The sequence below is a fragment of the Meles meles genome, chromosome 4, assembly GCF_922984935.1.
Source record: "Meles meles chromosome 4, mMelMel3.1 paternal haplotype, whole genome shotgun sequence".
Classification (NCBI taxonomy): domain Eukaryota; kingdom Metazoa; phylum Chordata; class Mammalia; order Carnivora; family Mustelidae; genus Meles; species Meles meles.
Window position 1 is genome coordinate 44,300,131 of NC_060069.1, and position 18,013 is coordinate 44,318,143.

At 40.7% G+C, this 18,013-nt stretch overlaps 1 protein-coding gene across 6 annotated transcripts in view; it reads left to right on the forward strand.

Moving 5' to 3' along the window:
• Positions 1-476: 476 nt before the first annotated feature.
• The window catches only part of SENP5 (SUMO specific peptidase 5), a 59,319-nt gene continuing 41,782 nt past the window's right edge, over positions 477-18,013 (forward strand). For all 6 annotated transcript variants that reach the window (XM_046003760.1, XM_046003759.1, XM_046003756.1 and 3 more), the window contains exon 1: positions 477-645. The gene's annotated coding sequence lies outside the window, so the exon portion shown is untranslated. The remainder of the gene's footprint in view (positions 646-18,013) is intronic.

Below are 18,013 nucleotides of genomic sequence, written 5' to 3' on the forward strand. Positions count from 1 at the left end.
GAGCACAGATAAAGAGGCAATTACTATACCAAGGGGTAAGATCACGGGAAAACTCCCAAGCAAAGCCCGGGCTAGGCCTCAAAGCGCATCTAGTGCAGGAAGGTACCCCTTCGCTTTTGGCAAAAGGGAAAGGGATTAGCGGTGGTCTGCCTTAGCACTTTTGGGGTTAAAAAGTTGAGAGGAGGCGGAACAGAGGTCTCAAATCCGCCCTGACGGGCCTCTGCAATTTCTGGATCTCCGTTCCCACCAATCTCACGCGCAGGAAGGGAGACGCGAGCAACAGACCGTGCGAACCAGCGGGAAACACCTGGCCTATATACGGGGAGGCGGGGAAGCGCGCCGCCGGAAGCGGAGGGAAGGCGGAGCCACGCCCTAGAGCCGGGCCGCAGCTCTGTCTTCCGCTGCCCCCACCACGGACGGGCGGGGCTGAGGCGGAAGGGCACGGAAGGAGGTGACGCTGTAAGTGAGCGCCGGCGTCGCGGCGGCGGCTGTGAAGGAAGCTCGGTGGCTGTGGCCGCTCCGAGCAGGCCGGGCACCTCCTCACTGACCACTGTTCTCTAGAACTGGTGAAGGCGGGGCCGCAGGCTGAACTGCCGCAATTATCTCGACCCCCGGTGCGGCAGGTGCCGGCAGCGAGGGACGTAGGTAAGCAGGAGCCCGGGTGTCAAATCGGAATGACTTACGGAGCGGGCTGGCTGGCCATTCCCGCGCCAGCGCGCGCCAGCTCAGCACCCCGGCCTGGAGGCCTCAGGCGCTGCCCTCCCCCCACACCCGAACCGGAGGCAGCAAATTTCTCCCTGGGCGCTGTTGTTCTTTTCTGGGGGCGGGCAGGGAGCTCGTTCCGAGGCACCGTTGTCCCCTTTTCCTCCCCAGTCTGAACTGTAGGACGCAGAAGCAAAGAAAGCTAGCGCCCCCGGCCGCCCCTCCTGAGGCCAGGGAAAGGTTTGAAAGGAAGAGCTGCTGTTAGAGGTCCTCCCGGACTGCGGCTTGGGAATCCAAAGGTTTATATTTGTTCGGACTGTTCTGCTTCCTTCCTGCTTTTGGTTCCTTCAGCCCGCACTCCTGGGACCTTGTTGTAGTGAATGGGTATGGCACAATTAAACGCTAGGGTGGTGGGAATCTTGTTTTCTATAAAGCTTTCTATTTTTCTATCTATGCTAGTTAGTATCAACCCCCGTTGCACTGGGCTCCTGCGCTGGGGAAAGAGGGACGCGGAGAAGATGTGGGAAATGAGGGTTTTGTATTCAAGAGTCGGAACAGCTGAGTTAAAATCTTAGCCTGCCATTTGGTGGTGGTTTTAATCTTGTGCTAGATACTTCGACGTTTTTAACCACACGTAAAGGGGCGCTTTTTTATGCCTATATAAATAGGGAGAATGAAATGGAGTGAAGAAAGCAGAACATCAGTCATTAGATATTTTGGATTTAAGAATATCCTGGACACTTAAGGGTAGGTTCCTAATTATGTCTTTTACGCAGAATAACTAAGTTTGGTATGGAGGAGGGTGTGTGGTTAGAACCTAAGTGCAGGCTCTGCTTGGGGTTGTGCAGCATTAGGAAGAGGTCAGACTCTCCTAGCTACCCAGGTATCTTATGTTTATTAATAAAACATTGCTGATTTATGAGGAATAACCTAAATCAGTTCTGCTTCTTTCGCCAGATTGTTGTGCCCAGTGGGCCCTTTCTAGAAAGAAAAGCTGGAGGGGCTTCATTTACACTTTCGCCCGCTTTGGCAGGAATTCTTCGCACGTATTTCTGAGGACCCCTGCACTATGCTTCTAACAGAGTTGAAAATGTGCAGGGAATTGCAGAGAAATGACCCTTTGAGTGGCTGGATATTACAGTCATGAGTTAACCTGAGGAGCTGCCTTTCTCTGTATTGGAGAGTAAGACATATCCCACTCTGAAGTTTAATAGACATTAAGTCAGAGGAATGTTCAGGGAAGAGGGTGTGGCAGTGCGGTTAAGTAATCTGAGTGAGGAGCGCCTGTTCTTACATTTGCTTGTTCAGACAAATTAAGGATGCTTTCCCGTCCTCTTCAGTGGAACATGATGCTGATGGCTGCCATGCATTATGTAGCCAAGTGCAATCTCCAGTTCCTTTAGTACAGAATTGCACATGGACACAGAAGGGATCTTGAGGGTCATCTAATCCACTGGTTCCCAAACCTGGCTGGGCATTGGAATCATTTGGGGAATTAATACAAAAGTCTGGGTGCCTGGGTGCTATCTCAGTAGATCGGAAGTGTGATCTCTGTATTTGTGGTTTTTAAATAGCTTCTCAGGTGATACTCATGTTTTGAAAACCCAGATGTAGAGTAAGTTTCACATACTAGTTTATGAACAGGCTCCCAAAGTGTAATGCCCTTAACAAATAACTTTACTTAAGTAAAGAGTAGTACTCTTTCAGGTTTTGTACCACTCTGAGCCCAGAAGGTAGGTCCTGTAAGTCAGTAGCTCAGTATAATTCTTTTTGTATTTTCCTGTGCATTAAAACTTCTTAAAGCCCTCTGAAGAAAGTATTAGATTTTACAGTAAAATTTACGTCTTACTAAATGTTGCTTAGGTTGTTTTTTGGCATAAGTATATAAAGGTTATATTACTTTGTACGTCAGTTTTTTAGTAGGCTTTTATGCCAAGCTTTCATAAACCATGGAAAAATTTCAATTTAAGAAAATTTTCCTTTTGCTTTGGCTTATAAACCCAGTGCACCATACACAGGTTGCCTTTTTTTTCTTTCTTTAAACCCCTTCCTCCCTCCTGGTATGCATGGCCACTTTGTGTCTCTAATCAGCTTCCAGTGGAGTGCAGTTTGAGAACTGCGCTCTGAAGGTCTCTAATTGCCTATAAACACCTAATTTAATTAGAGGCTTTCAGTATTTAAGCTTGAATTTTTAGTCCTTTTTCTTTTCTTGGTTTAGTTGTAATGTGCCACTGATTTTAAAACATTTGGTAGATGCCTGGAAAGGATCAACTGATGAGGTGAGAACAGTGCTTCACATGCACTTTTCTTAGAGTAGAAAAGCCTCATGATAGATAGGTAGATAGATATATTTTTTTTCATCACATTCATATGAGAGATATATATGTACTTTTCTTAGAGTGGAAAAGCTCTATATCTATCTCATGAGGCTTTTCCACTCTAAGAAAGGTACATATGAAGCACTGTTACCACCTAATCAGTTGATCATATATATATATATATATATAGCTTTAGTATTCCTATTCTGTGTTATTAGTAGAGATGGAAATGGACCCTACTTTACAAATCCTCCAGAGGTGGATGCTGAATTATTTTCTAAAAGTGATCTTGTTTATAATATGTTACCTTTCTACTACCAGATGACAAAGGGCATTCTAAACTTGCTCATTAATAAAAACATATTAACAGGGTGCCTCGCTTAGTCCATAGAGCATGTGACTCTTGATCTTGGGGTCATGAGTTTGAGCCCCACATTGGGTATAGAGATTACTTAAATAAATAATTAAAATAGACAAATCATGTTAACAAATGCATTGTACATGAATTTGAGTCTAGAGAAACCTATGATACATGTCTGGGATGAAAAGCCAAGTCATGGAGTCTCTAAATTTTTTATTTTTGTGCTGAAATACCCTAATTCTGAGGTTTTAAAAATTGCTGTTTCAGATTCTGACAGAGCAGACTTTTCAAGTAGAGGTACTTAAAAAGGATAAATATGGACCCAGAGTCCCTATTTTAGTCTAAACTGATATTACAGATTTAACATAGAAACAGAGGCAGGGTGAGGGTAGTAACATGAAGACCTAGTGAAAGTCATTTGCTGGTCCTTGAGGCAGTCTTCTATGTCTATGAGGATTTGAGACCAAAACTGGATACTTAATCTACTTTTTATACAGTGGCTGAATGTGATAAAAGTATTACCAGTAGGGACTACAAATGTGTAAGTCTCTGGTTCTCAGTCTTGGTCTTTTTTATGGTTTATTCATGTTCTCTGATGCCAGTGGGCATTATTTTTTATTTGTTTTTGTTTTTAATCTTGTTTCCTTTAGCCCCAGCCCAAGGTGGCATTGGCCTCAAATGACTGGCAGAATGTACAGCCAGCCTCGGGTGTGATTGGTAGGGAGTTATCCTGAGTTTATTTGTAAGAGGAGCAAAAATTAGAGCTTAGGCTAAACACGCACATGAAAAGTGTTAAGATTCCTGCTGGGGGCCACCTGGGTGACTCAGTCAGTCAAGCGTGTCTGACTCTTGGTTTTGGCTTGGGTCCAGATCTCATGGTCCTCTGATTGAGCCACACATCAGGCTCCACCCTCAGGTGGAGTGTGCTTGATGTTCTCTCTTAATGTCTTCTCTTCCTGCTTGTGCTGTTTCTCTAGAATAAATAAATCTTTAGTGGAAAATAAAATCTTGTTTCGTACTACAAGCCCTTCATTCTCTCATATTTCTGGGATGGGTAACCCCATCCCTATTTATTTGCTGTACAACAGCTATGACTGTCTTTTTACCTCTGCTAAAAAGAACTTTTTCATGGCAGTGCTTGAGTTAACCTGTATGGTGGCTGCACTGCAAACATTTTCCCAAATATTGGATCCCTTAAGGATTGTTCAGACTTAGGGATGTCTGGGAGTCAGTGAGTGTCTCATAAAAGTTGAAAGCTCTTTTTTTTTGTTGTTTTTTAAAGATTTTATTTATTTGAGAGTGACAGAGAGTGAGCAAGAAAGAGAAAGCACAAGCCACAGGGGGAGAAGTAGAAGGAGAAGTAGACTCCCTGCTGAGCCTGAAGTGGGGCTTGATCCCAGGACCCTGAGATCATGACCTGAGCCGAAGGCAGATGCTTAACCGACTAAGCCACCAAGGCGCCCTGAAAGCTCATTTTTGTTTTCATTGTGTGTGTGTTTTATGTCTGAACATATGTTGGTATTTGGTGAACATGAATACAACAGCAGTGTCAAGAATACTGGGGCAGAAATGTAGAGGAACCACCTGTGGAGGTTGCTTTTAATTTTAATTACATGTAGTTGGGAATGCATGCTTGGGATTTGTGGGTTTTGGGGTATACTGATGGATTCTTTTATTGGTGAACCTTCTGTAGCAACATCTTTGGCTTTCCTCTTGAGTGAGTTAGATTCCTCAAAAAAGAATTTTCAGATCTTCTGCTTGGAGCTTATAAGCTGGCATCCAGCAGTCTGGGTTAGAGGTCTTAGCCCTTAGTGTGTAAACTCTGCTTACGTTCATTTCACTCAACTCTTTTCAGTATGATACCTTCATTCTTAGCTGGACCAGCTGTTTTCAGTCCAGGAATCCATTGTTTTACCCTCTAGAGCTGCAGTGTCCAATTTGGTAGCCAGTAGCCAAAGGTAGCAACTTAAATGTAATCATTAAAATTAAAGAATAAGTTCCTCATTTGCATCATAGACACATTTTAAGTGGTCAGTAACTGTATGTGTCCAGAGGCTATCGTATAGGACTGGGCAGATATAAACTATTTCTATTATTGTGGAAGTTTTATTGGATTGCACTGTTTTAGTATAGAAAATAATGCTCCATGCTTCTGCAAGTGTCAGTTAGGGGTAGTTGGCTGTATTTTGTGGAGAGTAGGAGGGTATCTAAGGGATTTGACCAATCTTGTTTTTAGCACCACGTTCATATCTCTTTTATGGAACCTGTTGCTGCCAATTCCTGACCTGTTTTGAGGCAGTGTTGTATAAATTGGATTGCTTTCCTCATTACAAGCTTGAGATTAACTCTCTTCATTCTCTTTTTTTAAAATTTTCTTCAGTCTTTACGTCAATCTACATTTTAACCTCCAAAAGGGTTTGTTGTTCTCTCTTCCATTTTGCGTTTGTACTCTTAAAAAAAAAAAAAGAAGCCCAAACTCTTTGACCTGTATATTTTATTGTATATAAATTATATCTTAAAAAATGAAGTTAAAACAGTGCTTTATTTTCATCTTAATGGGACTTAGGAGGGAGTAAGAGTAAAATGTGTTCAATCTGCCGTCTTTTTCCGTAAGTAAAGTATACTGTCAGCATTTAAATATGTACAACTGTCTCCACCAAAAAACCTCTGCCTGGTCTCTCTCCGATTTACTCGGGCTTCTTGAGCAGTTTTATATATGGTTGTCTTTACTCCATCTTGGTTTTGTCCTCTTCATTCTACTAAAATTTTTATTACAAATGTCATGAGAATCAAATGAAGACTTTTAAATTTAATTTAATTTTACTTTTTTCATTTTCAAAGGTTTTTATTGGGATTGTAATGGCAGTATATTTGGGAGATTAATTTTTCTTTTTTTTAATTCAGTAAAAAATTAAATTTTAAATTAGCTACATCATTAGTATATATATATTTATTTATATTAACATATAATGTATTATTTGTTTCAGGGGTGCAGGTCTGTGATTAATCAGTCTTACACAATTTACAGCACTCACCATAGCACATACCCTCCCCAATGTACATCGCCCAGCCATTCCATCCCTCCCCTTCCCCTCCCCTCTAGCAGCTGTCAGTTTGTTTCCTGAGATTAAGAGTCTCTTATGGTTTGTTGCCCTCTCTGGTTTCATCTTGTTTCATTTTTCCCCTCCCTTCCCCTATGATCCTCTGTCTTGTTTCTCAAATTCCTCATATCAGTGAGATCATATGATAAATGTCTTTGATTGACTTATTTTGCTTAGCATAATAACCTCTGGTTCCATCCACGTCATTGCAGATGGCAAGATTTCGGGGTTTTTTGAGGGCTGCATAGTATTCCATTGTGTGTATGTATATTTACCACATCTTCTTTATCCATCCATCTGGTGATGGACATCTAGGCTCTTTCCATAGTTTGGCTATTGTGGACATTGCTGCTGTAAACATTGGGGTGCATATTCCCCTTTCCAATCACTACATTTGTATCTTTGGGGTAAATACCCAGTAGTGCGATTGCTCGGTCTTAGGGTAGCTCTATTTTCAACTTTCTGAGGAACCTCCATGTTGTTTTCCAGAGTGGTTGCACCAGCTTGCGTTCCAACCAACAGTGTAGGAGGGTTCCCCTTTCTCGGTATCCTTGCCAACACCTGTCATTTCCTGACTTGTTAGTTTTAGCCATTCTGACTGGTATGAGGTGGTATCTCACTGTGGTTTTGACCTGACACCAAGTGATGTTGAACACTTTTTCATGTGTCTGTTGGCCATTTGGTTGACTTCTTTGCAGAAACTTCTTCATGTCTTCAGCCTGTTTCTTTTTTCTTTTTTTTTTTTTAATGTTTTTTATTTTATTTTATTTATTTGACAGAGAGAAATCACAGCTAGGCAGAGAGGCAGGCAGAGAGAGAGGAGGAAGCAGGCTCCCTGCAGAGCAGAGAGCTGGATGCGGGGCTCGATCCCAGGACCCTGAGATCATGACCTGAGCTGAAGGCAGAGGCTTTAACCCACTGAGCACCCAGGCGCCCCGGCCTGTTTCTTGATTGGATTATTTATTCTGTGGGTGTTGTGTTTGATAAGTTCTTCATGGATTTTGGATACTAGCCCTTTATCTGATAAGTCATTTGCAAATACCTTCTCCCATTCTGTCAGTTGTCTTTGGTTTTGTTGACTGTTTCCTTTGCTGTGCAAAAGCTGATCTTGATGAAGTCCCAGTAGTTCATTTTTGCCCTTGCTTCTCTTGCATTTAGTGATGTTTCTAGGAAGAAGTTGCTGTGCCTGAAGTCGTAGAGGTTGCTGCCTGTGTTCTCCTCAAGGATTTGGATGGATTCCCACCTAACATTGAGGTCTTTCATCCATTTTTTTTTTTTTAAAGATTTTATTTATTTATTTATTTGACAGTGAGAGAGAGAGATCACAGGTAGGCCGAGAGGCAGGCAGAGAGAGAGAGAGAGAGAGAGAGAGAGGGAAGCAGGCTCCCTGCTGAGCAGAGAGCCTGATGTGGGACTCGATCCCAGGACCCTGAGATCATGACCTGAGTCGAAGGCAGCGGCTTAACCCACTGAGCCACCCAGGCGCCCCTCTTTCATCCATTTTGAGTCTGTTTTGGTGTATGGTGTAAGGAAATGGTCCAATTTCATTTTTCTGCATGTGGCTGTCCAATTTTCCCAACACCATTTGTTGAAGAGGCTGTCTTTTTTCCATTGGACATTCTTTCATGTTTTGTCAAAGATTAGTTGACCACAGAGTTGAGGGTCCATTTCTGGACTGTCTCTTCTGTTCCATTGATCTGTGTGTCTGTTTTTGTGCCAGTACCATACTGTCTTGATTACAGCTTTGTAGTAGACCTTAAAGTCTGGACTTGTGGTGCTGCCAGCTTTGGTTTTCTTTTTCAACACTCCTCTGGCTATTCGGTGTCTTCTCTGGTTCCATATAAATTTTAGGATTATTTGTTCCATTTCTTTGAAAAAAGTTGAGGGTATTATATTATATTATATTATATATATATATATATATATTATATTATATTATATTATATTATAGATAGGGATTATATTAAATGTGTAGATTGCTCTAGGTAGGATAGACGTTTTCACAATATTTGTTCTTCCAATCCATGAGCACGGAACATTTTTCCATTTCTTTGTGTCTTCCTTGGTTTCATTCATGAGTATTCTATAGTTCTCTGTGTACCGATTCTTTGCCTCTTTGGTTAGGTTTATTCCTCTTATCTTATGGTTTTGGGTGCAGTTGTAAATGGGATCAACTCCTTAATTTCTCTTTCTTCTGTCTTGTTGTTGGTGTGTAGAAATGCAACTGATTTCTGTGCATTGATTTTTATATCCTGACACTTTACTGAATTCCTGTATGAGTTCTAGCAGTTTTGGAGTGGAGTCTTTTGGGTTTTCCACATAAAGTAGCATATCATCTGCGAAGAGTGAGAGTTTGACTTCTTTGGCAATTTGGATGCCTTTTATTTCTTTTTGTTGTCTGATTGCTGAGGCTAGGACTTCTAGTACTATGTTGAATAGTAGTGGTGATAGTGGACATCCCTGGCGTGTTCCTAACCTTAGGGGAAAAGCCCTCAGTTTTTCCACGTTGAGAATGATATTTGCTGTGGGTTTTTCCTAGATGTCTTTTATGATATTGAGGTATGTACCCTTTATCCCTACACTGTGAAGTGTTTTGATTGAGAAAGGATGCTGTGCTTTGTCAAATGCTTTTTCTGCATCAATTGAGAGTCATATGGTTCTTGTTCTTTCTTTTATTAATGTATCATATCACATTGATTTGCGGATGTTGCATCAAACTTGCAGCCCAGGAATAAATCCCTCTTGGTCATGGTGAATAATCCTTTTAATGTACTGTTGAATCCTATTGGCTAAGTTTAGATTTTATTTATTATATTAAGGTTTTATTTATTTATTTGAGAGAGAGCAAGCATGAGAGGGAGGGTCAGAGGGAGAAGGGGCTCCTTGCTGAGCAGGGAGCCTGATGTGCGACTCGTTCCTGGGACTCGAGGATCATGACCTGAGCTGAAGGCAATCACTTAAGCACCTGAACCACTGAGGCATCCTTGGTGAAAATGTTTGCATTTATATTCATCAGGGATATGGGTTTGTAGTTCTCCTTTTTGGTGGGGTCTTTGTCTGGATTTGGGATGAAGGTAATGCTGGCCTAATAAAATGAGTTTGGAAGTTTTCCTTCCATTTTATTTTTTGAAACTGTTTCAGGAGACCAGATATTCATTCTTCTTTAAATGTTTGGTAGAATTTCCCTGGGAAGCCATCTGACTCTGGGCTCTTGTTTGTTGGGAGGTTTTTGATTACTCCTTCAGTTTCTTTACTGGTTTGTGGTTCAGTTTTGGTAGTTTATATATCTCTATATATGCATCCATTTCTTCTAGGTTGTCTAATTTGCTGGCATGTAGTTGCTCATGATATATTCTTATAATTGTTTGTATTTCTTTGGTGTTGGTTGTGATCTCTATATTAATTTGGGTCCTTTCCCTTTATTTTTGATAAGTCTGGCCAGGGGTTTATCAGTCTTACTAATTCTTTCAAAGAACCAGCTCCTAGTTTTGTTGATCTGTTCTACTGTTCTTTTGGTTTCTATTTCATTGATTTCTGCTCTGATCTTTATTATTTCTCTTCTCCTGCTGGGTTTAGGCTTTCTTTGCTGTTTTTTCTCCAGTTCCTTTAGGTGTAGTGTTAGGTTGTGTAGTTGAGACCTTTCTTGTTTCTTGAGAAAGGCTTGTCTTGCTATATACCTTCCTCTTAGGACCACCTTTGCTGCATCGCAAAGATTTTGACCAGTTGTGATTTCATTTTCATTTGTTTCCATGAATTTTTAAAATTCTTCTTTAATTTCCTGGTTGACTTCAGTCATTCTTTAGTAGGATGCTCTTTAGCCTCCCATGTATTTGAGTTCTTTCCAACTCTCCTCTTGTGGATGAGTTCTTGTTTCAAAGCATTATGGTTTGAAAATATGCAGGGAATGATCCCTATCTTTTGGTATCTATTGAGACCTGATTTGTGACCCAGAATGTGATCTATTCTGGAGAATGTTCCATGTGCATTAGAGAAGAATGTGTATTCTGTTGCTTTGGGATGGAATATTCTGACTAGATCTGTGATGTCCATCTAGTCCATTGTGTCATTTAAAGCCTTTATTTCCTTGTTGATGTTTTGCTTAGGTGATCTCTCCATTTCAGGGAGGGGGTGTTAAAGTCCCTTACTATTATTGTATTATTATCAGTTTTGTATTATTGTATATTACTGTATTATTATCAGTGTTTCTTTGATTGTTAATAGTTGGTTTAATAATTTGCTGCCCCCATGTTAGGGGCATAGATGTTTAAAATTGTTAGATCTTCTTTTTGGATAGATCCTTTAAGTATGATACAGTGTCCTTCCTCATCTCTTATTTTAATCTTTGGCTTAAAATCTAATTTGTCTGATATAAGGATTGCCACCCCAACTTTCTTTTGATGTCCATTAGCATGGGAAATGGTTTTTACCCCCTCACTTTAAGTCTGAAGGTGTCTTTGGGTCTAAAATGAGCCTCTTGCAGACAGTATATCAATGGGTCTTGTTTTTTGTTTGTTTGTTTTGTTTTTATCTGTTCTCATACTCTTTGTCTTTTGATTGGTCATTTAGCCCATTTACATTCAGGGTAACTATTGAAAGATATGAATTTAGTGCCATTTTATTGCTTGTAATGGGACTGTTTCTGTATATTGTCTCTGTTCCTTTCTGGTCTTTGTTACTTTTAGACTCTCTCTTTGCTTGGAGAACCCCTTTCAGTATTTCCTGTAGGGCTGGTTTGGTGTTTGCAAATTCCTTTAGTTTCTGTTTGTCCTGGAAGCTTTCTGTCTCTCCCTCTTATTTTCAGTGGCAGCCCAGCTGGATATAATATTCTTGGCTGCATATTTTCTCATTTAGTGCTCTGAATATATCATGCCAGTCCTTTCTGGCCTGCCAGGTCTCTGTGGATCGATCTGCTGCCAGTCTAGTATTTCTGCCATTGTAGGTTACAGACCTCTTGTCCAGAGATGCTTTCAGGGTTTTCTCTTTGTCTTTGAGACTTGTAAATTTTAATATTAGCTGTCGGGATGTTGAACTATTTTTATTGATTTTGAGGGAGGTTCTCTGTGCCTCCTGGATTTTGATGCCTGTTTCCTTCTCCAAATTAAGGAAGTTCTCCACTATAATTTGCTCCAATATACCTTCTGACCCTCTCTCTTTCTTCTTCTTCTGGGATCCCAATTCTAATATTGTTTCATCTTATGGTATCACTTATCTCTCGAATTCTCCCCTCATGATCCAGTATTTGTTTATCTCTTTTTCTCAGCTTCTTTATTCTCCATCATTTGGTCTTCTATATCACTAATTTTCTCTTCTGCCTCATTTATCCTAGCAGTAAGAGCCTCCATTTTTTTAAAGATTATATTTATTTATTTGACAAAGAATACAAGCAGGAGAAGCAGCAGGGAGAGGGAGAAGCAGGCTCCCCACTGAGCAGGAAGCCCAATGAGGGGCTTGATCCCAGGACCCTAGGGTCATGACCTGAGTGAAGGCAGATGCTTAAGTCACTGAACCTCCCAGGTGCCCAGAGCCTTCATTTTTGATTGCACCTCATTAATAGCTTTTTTATTTCAACTTGGTTGGATTTTTTCTTTTATTTCCTCAGAAAGTGATTCTCTACTATCTTCTATGCTTTTTTTTAAGCTCAGCTAGTATCTTTATAATCGTTCTGAACTCTAGTTCCAGCATCTCACTAATGTTTGTATTGATTAGGTCTCTAAGAGTCGGTACTGCCTCTTGTTCTTTTTTTTGAGGTGAGTTTTTCTGCCTTGTCATTTTTTCCAGAGAAGAAGAGATGAATGAGAGAACAAATGCTAAAAGGGTAACAATGACCTCAGAAAAATATACTCTAAACAAATCAGAGGCAACCCAAAGCTGGGGGGAAAAGAAAAGAAAAAAAATGATCAGGCTGGTGAATAGAACAGAGCCATACACTTGATTTGGGGTGTATTTTGGTTTGTTAGAAGACACTTCCTTCCAAAATTTTAAAGAAAGAAAAAATATGTATATATATATGTTAAATACAATGAAGTGATAGAATATGAGTGAAAAATGAAAATGAAAAGATTTTTTTAAAAGTAGTGATAAGATGTTGGTTAAAATAGGAAATAGGAAAAATTAAAATAGAAAAATAAAGAAAATTTATAAAATTTAACTTTGAAAGACTAAAGAATCATGGGGAAAAAGCCATGAATTCTATGTGCTGTATTCCCCTAGCACTGGAGTTTTGCAGTTCTCATTCATCCCTATACTTGGTCTTGGCTGGATGTTCTTGTTGATCTTCTGGGGGAAGGGCATGTTGCAGTGATCCTCAAGTGTCTTTGCCCAAGGTGGAATTGCACTGCTCTTGCCAGGGGCTGGGCTATGTTATCTGCTTGGGTTTGCTCTCAGTAGCTTTTGTTCCCTGAAAGCTTTCTGTACAGCTTTGGAGAATGAGCATGCAAATGGTGGCCTCTCCACCTCTGGGCCTCAGAGGGCCCCCGCCTTCAGTGAGTCCTCAGAGAAAAGAAGTCAGTCACTCCTATTTCCCTGGTCTCCAGCCATGCTTTGTGCTCACCTGGCCTGTGATCAAGCATTTCTGTCTCTGGCACACTGCCCTGTTTGGAGTCTCCAAACCCAGCAGATTCCTGCTCCCATGAGCATGCTCCCATGCTGCTCCTTCCAGTGGAGGAAGGGGGGGTGGTCTCCCCAAATCTGCCACTTGTGGAGTCCCTGCTGGTAGAGTGGTGGCCCGACTTTGCCTTGGATCATGGTTTATGGCAACTGTGAGCTGAGAGCCCACTCCTTGGCTCTGTCTTTGCAGCTGGCTTCCCTGCTCCGATACCTGGGAGCTCTGCTGCACTCAGGCACTCACGGTCTTTCTGTGATCCCCAGGCTTCTAAGACCACATTGTCCCAGGAAGGATTCCACCCCCCACCCCAGCTTAGTCTTTGGAGTGACGTACCTCTGTGGAGCAGATTTCTAAAAGTTCTGATTTTGTGCCCTGCTGCTCCATCCCTTGCCTGTAGCCATCAGGTGAAGCCCCCCCAACCCCACACCACCACCCAGCAGTCTATCTTCCTGTATATTGCTTCCAATTCACTTCTCCGCAAGTCCTACCTTCCAGAATGTAGTCGCTTTTCTGTTCATGGAATTGCTGTTATTCTTTTCTTTGATCTCCTGTTGAGTTAGTGTAGGTGTTCAGAATGGTTTGATAACTAGCTGAATTCCTGGGACCAGACGAAATTTATGTCTCCTACTCCTCTGCCATCTTGCTCCTCCCATCATTAGTTTTGGATGTCGTGTTCAGTGATTATTTAATTGCATGTACACAACACATGCCCTCCTTTAACCCATTACCCTGTTACCCCATTGCCCCACTCCCTCCCCTCTGAAACCCTCAGTTTGTTTCCCAGGGTCCATAATCTCTCATGGTTCGTCTCCCTTTCTGATTTCTCCCCCTTCAGATTTCCCTCCCTTCCCCTATGATCCTCCATGTTATTACTTATGTTCTACATATGAGTGAAACCCTATGATAATTATCTTTCTTTGCTTGACTTATTTCACTTAGCATAATCCCTTCCAGTTCCACTGATGTTGATGCATCTTTTCTTTTCTTTTTTTTTTTTTTTTTTTAAGATTTTATTTATTTATTTGACAGCCAGAGATCACAAGTAGGCAGAGGTAGGCAGAGAGAGGAAGAGAAGCAGGCTTCTCGCTTAGCAGAGAGCCCGATGTGGGGCTCGATCCCAGGACCCTGGAATCATGACCTGAGCTGAAGGCAGAGGCTTTAACCCACTGAGCCACCCAGGCGCCCCGATGCATCTTTTCTAATGACTGAATGGTATTCCATTGTGTATATGTACCACATCTTCTTTATCCTTTCATCTGTTAAAGGGCATCTCAGCTCCTTCCACAGTTTGGCTATTGTGGACATTGCTGCTATGAACACTGGGATGCATGTGCCACTTCTTTTCATTACATCTGTTTCTTTGGGGTAAATACCTAGTAGTGCAGTTGGTGGGTCTTAGGGTAACTCTATTTTTAACGTCTTGAGGAGTCTCCATGCTGTTTTCCAGAGAGGCTGTACCAGCTTGCCTTCCCACCAACACAAATGGAGACTTTTAAGTCCTTCTCTTTTTTTTTCCTTTCCTTTCCCTCCCTCCCTCCCTCCGTTCCTTCCTTCCTTCCTTCCTTCCTTCCTTCCTTCCTTCCTTTCTTTCTCCCTCTTTCTTTCTTTTTGTCATGATCTTCCTGCCTATCATGGGGCTCAAACTCATGACCCTGAGATCAAGAGTCTCATGCTGTACTGAGTCAGCCAGGTAACCAGTCCTTGTCTTGATTGACTTTTCACTAGCCTTTGACCATTTCCCTCCTTCTAGAAACTTTAATTATCTACCTCTTCCCCTGTTCATTTCTTCTCACTTCCCTTTGCTAAGTAGTCTTTTCCTTTACCTCACTGTTGCATCCTAGACTTCCTCAGAAGATTGCCATAGGGTGTGTCTGCTTCTACCTCTTACAGATTCTCCCTAGGTGAGCTTACTAGTTTCCATAGCTTTAGTTACTATAAGCTGATGGCTTAAAGTGGAATTCCTGTGATATCTTCTTCTTAGACTTCCTGACCTGTATATCCAATAGTGTATGGCCACTTGGATTTCCTTAGGTCACCTCAGATCTAACATGTCTAAAACTAAAGGCATAGCCGGTATAATCTTCTTCTAATCTTTCTCCATTTCTTACTTATAAATTATGCAAATACACAATAAAATACACAAACCATTTATGGAGTACACATCTTATTAATACGATTTTTCAGTGATTATATTACTTTTTAAGTATTGGGAAGAATAAATTACAAATCTTTTATGTTGGTAGTACACAGTGAGAGTATATTTGAATTTCATATTAAGAAGTGTATTTTGGGGATGCCTGGGGTGGCTCACTTGGTTAATGGTGTGCTTTTGGCTCAGGTCTTGGGGTTGAATTACACATCAGTCTCCCTGCTTGGTGGGAGGCTGCTTCTCCTTCTCCTCCCTGCTCATGCTTGCTCTTGCTATCTCTATCTCTCCTCTCAAATAAATAAAGTCTTTAAAAAAAGTTTTTTTTAAATGTCTTTTTTCATTGATAAAGAAGTAAAGTAAAATAAAGTATCCTAAACCAGAGGTTGCCAACTTTCTTTGTTCACAGCCCCTTCATGACTTTTTCATAGTGCCCTTAGGCCCACTAGTTTATTAAGTAATTAGTAATGGCTTTAGGTAGTTAGATCCAAACAACTTAATAAGTATGCCCTAGTAGCCTATTAGTTGTTTAAAAAAATACACATAAATTGAAAGACGATATAGTTTTTTTTATTTCTTTCTTAATAAACCACAGTTACATAATGCACTTGTTGGGCACTACAGAACTTCTCAAACCTTGGAACCATTAGAGACTGCCACCCACATTTCCTATTCCAAATTGATTTTTGTGCAGTATTTTTTTTTTATCATCCCAACAACCAACAAAAACCCAGGTTTGCAAAGATAGGATGTCATCAAAAGGAATATACCAGGATATAATTTGAAACTGAATTATATTAAACTGGTAGTTTGTGGAGTGCTTGACAGGTGTGACAGATAAAGAATATAATTTTTTCCCCTCTGATTTCAAATACTTTACATCCCTGTGAAGTTACTGCAGAACCTCAGGGTATCTTGGCGCACATTTTAGGAATTGTGGGCCTAAAGTGTTAATAGTTTGATGTAAATTCCTTTTTTTTTTTTTTTTTTTAAGATTTGTTTATTTGCCAGGGGTAGGGGCAAAGGGAGAGAGAATCTCAACCAGACTCACAGGGCTCAAATCTCATGATCCTGAGATCATGACTTAAGCTGAAACCAAGAGTCAGATGCTTACCTGACTGATCCACCCTGAGGCTGAACCTCTTGTGTATATTCTTTTAGACATTTTTCAACTTATAAACTCTTAAAATATACACACATTTTTTTCTTTTTAACAAAAATGGGTTCATACGTATTGTTTACAACTTTTTTTTTTCATTCAGTGGTGTATTATTATGGTAAAGAAATTGGGTTGAATGTACATATTTAATTCCACACCAGCCTGGAAACTCCGTTAAAACTATAGAGAAGCGAGGGGTCCCTGGCTGACTCAGTCAGTAGAACTCATGACTTGATCTTGGAGTGGTGAGTTCAAGCCTCATGTTGGACATAGAACTTAACTTAAAAAACTGTAGAATTGTAGAATTCTTGTTGTTAGGTTTTTGTTTTTTTCCGCAAATGACAAAGAATGGAAGCAGTGAGAATAACAACTTTCTGGAAGCTGGAAAGCAGACAAGATTAGTGGTAACTGGTTAGCAGACTTGAGAAAGCTGAATCCTAAACCAACAAGTGGAGAGAGCCAACAAGTCATCATGTTTGTGTTTTAGAACCTTTTACAAGTTTCAGAATTAGTGGTGTCATGTACTGTGGAAGTGAAGGTGAAAGTGAGACCAAAAATATGTGATTGATTGAAAGTTTTTTTTTTTTTTTAATTTTAATTGTTCAAAAATTTCATTATTTCAGAGAGAGAGTGTGCACGAGCAGGAGGGGGAGAGGGAGAGACAGTCCACCTGACTTCAGATTATATCCTGGTATATTATTCCTTTTGATGACATATCTTTGCAAACCTGTGTTTTTGTTGGTTGCTGTGATGATTAAAAAAAAAATACTGCACATACACTATTGGATATACAGGTCAGGAAGTCTTAAGAAGAAGATATCTCAGGAATTCCACTTTAAGCCATCAGCTTATAGTAACTAAAGCCGACTTCGTGCTGAGGTTCTGACCTGAGCGGAAACCAAGAGTCAGAAGCTTAACTGACAGCGCTGCAGAGGCACTCCTGAAAGTCATCTTTAAGAAAAATACTAAAGGGTGCCTGGGTGGCTCAGTTGGTTGAGCGACTGCCTTTGGCTGAGGTCGTTATCCTAGAGTCCCGGGATCTAGTCCTGCATTGGGCTCCCTGCTCAGTGAGGAGTCTGCTTCTCTCTCTGACCCAACCCCCTCTCATGCTTTTCTCTCTCTCTCACTCTCTCTCTCTCAAATAAATAAATAAAATCTTTAAAGAAAAAAGGTATTTCCAGAAACAAAAAGAAAGAAAGAAAAATACTTCCAGAACTATCATTTTCTTCTCTCTATGCTTAAAAACAGGATAACGAAAGGTTTAGTTTTAGTTTGAGAGAGTAAAACAATCTCTGTACTGGAAGAACGATGCCTAGTTAAGGGGGTACAGTGCTTTTATAAAAGGGCTGAGTAGAAAAATACATTCTTAAGGAGAACCCTCTAGCCCTCTTTCCTTAGTTCCTAGAATCCTGCCCCTTCCACCATTTCCTATTTCCCACTGGCAGCCTCTTTCAAGTCTTTGATCTGTTCTTTTGGTATAAACAGCATGGCCCTAAATTACCTTATTTTATTTTATTTTTTTACGGATTTGTTTTTATTTATTTTTTTTATTTTAAAGATTTATTCACTTTAGGGAGAGCACATGCACATGGGTAGGAGCAGAGGGAGAGGGAGAGAGAAAC